Below are 1700 nucleotides of genomic sequence, written 5' to 3' on the forward strand. Positions count from 1 at the left end.
GATGGATCAGTAGTGTCCTTTTCAATTTCTTCATAGCTTGCGTGCAAAGACATTTTCTTCGTTTCTCCTTGCAAGTACACCCCCCACGGAAGGTTGTATCTCCTGGTGGGGTGTTAGTGAGATTTCGCTTACTGTCGGCACCTCTCCATTAAATAATTAGGAAAGAAAGACCACGAGACTCCATGTGTGGGAATCAAGTGTACTTTTACTAATTAAAAATGATTAAAGGCATAGCGAAGCGAAATCTGAATATTTAGGCGCGAAAGCGATTGATATATAGAATAGCCCATTCCCCTCCCCTTGGCATCACAGTTACAGTCCAATCATAATTCTCCCAAGTGTCAGGTGCAAGATAACTTCAAAAGGCATCACGAAGATGGAATGCCGGTGCCGTTATTCCAGGCGGGAAACTCCCACGCATGCGCGGTCCGATCAGCAGTTGAACTCCAGAACCTTCCGCCAGCACACTTAGTAACCCCTCCCAAATACCATGCCCTCCCTCCCCGTTTCATGGCAGCTGAAGCAACAGCAAGCAGAAGCTGACAAGGAGGAAACCACCCCTCCCCAATACCATTCCAGACAAATAGCTGTCCGATCTGTTCTGGAGAATGAGACGGTGGAATTGAAATGATCTGTGGCCAGATAATTGCACCGCATTGAGGTTTCATATCACATCCTTCCTGGTGGAATGCAGATGTGTGAGACTTACACCCCAGGCATGGATTGGTGGCTGCCTCTGGATTGAAACAATGGCAGAAAGTGAAGAGGAATTAAAGAGCGTCTTAACGCGGGTGAAGAAGGAGAGTGCAAAAGTTGGCAGACTTGAGTCACCTTCAGCCATTCATATAGTGGACATCTGTAAGTGGGTAGTAGGGGCTAAGATCATGGCATCCGGCCCTCTCAATTCCTGGCAAATAGAAATGGAGGTAGTGACAGGTTTTATTATCCTGGGTTCCAAGATCACCACAGATGGGGTCTGCAGCCAAGAAATTAAAAGACACTTCTTCCTGGGGAGGAAAGCGATGGCAAATCTAGACAGCATCCTAAAAAGCAGAGACATCACCCTGCCAATCAAAAGTGTGTCTAGTCAAGGCTCTGGTTTCCCCAGTGGCAATGGATGGGTGTGAAGGTTGGACCATAAGGAAGGCTGAGCACCAAAGAATGGAGGTCTTTGAACTCGGGTGCTGGAGATGAAGATTCCTGCATTGAGTCCCTTGGACTGCAAGGCCATCCAACCGGTCAGTCCTAGAGGAGATCCACCCTGGCTGCTCTTTAGAAGGCCAGATCCTGAAGAGGAAACTCAAAGACTTTGGCCACCTGATGAGAAGGAAGAAGGACTCCCTGGAGAAGAGCCTCATGCTGGGAACGATGGAGGGCAAAAGAAGAAGAAGGGGACGGCAGAGAAGGAGGGGGCTGGATGGAGTCATCCAAGCACTCGGTGTGAGCTTCAATGGACTCCAGAGGATGGGAGAGGACAGGAAGGCCTGGAGGAACATTGTCCATGGGGTCGCGATGAGTCGGACACGGCTTTGTGACAAACAACAGCTGGAAAAAAGATTTTTTAAAAACCCCGTCGTCTTATCTCTATTGAAGTTGCATCAATGGTTGCGTCACTTCAGGCTACAACAGGGCTTAGGTTAGCCCAGGGACGCAATATCCTGTGTCGTTCCGAAGAATCCCAGGCATTGGAGCCGAGTTGT

Source organism: Thamnophis elegans, chromosome 17, assembly GCF_009769535.1.
Source record: "Thamnophis elegans isolate rThaEle1 chromosome 17, rThaEle1.pri, whole genome shotgun sequence".
NCBI classification, from domain to species: Eukaryota; Metazoa; Chordata; class Lepidosauria; order Squamata; family Colubridae; genus Thamnophis; species Thamnophis elegans.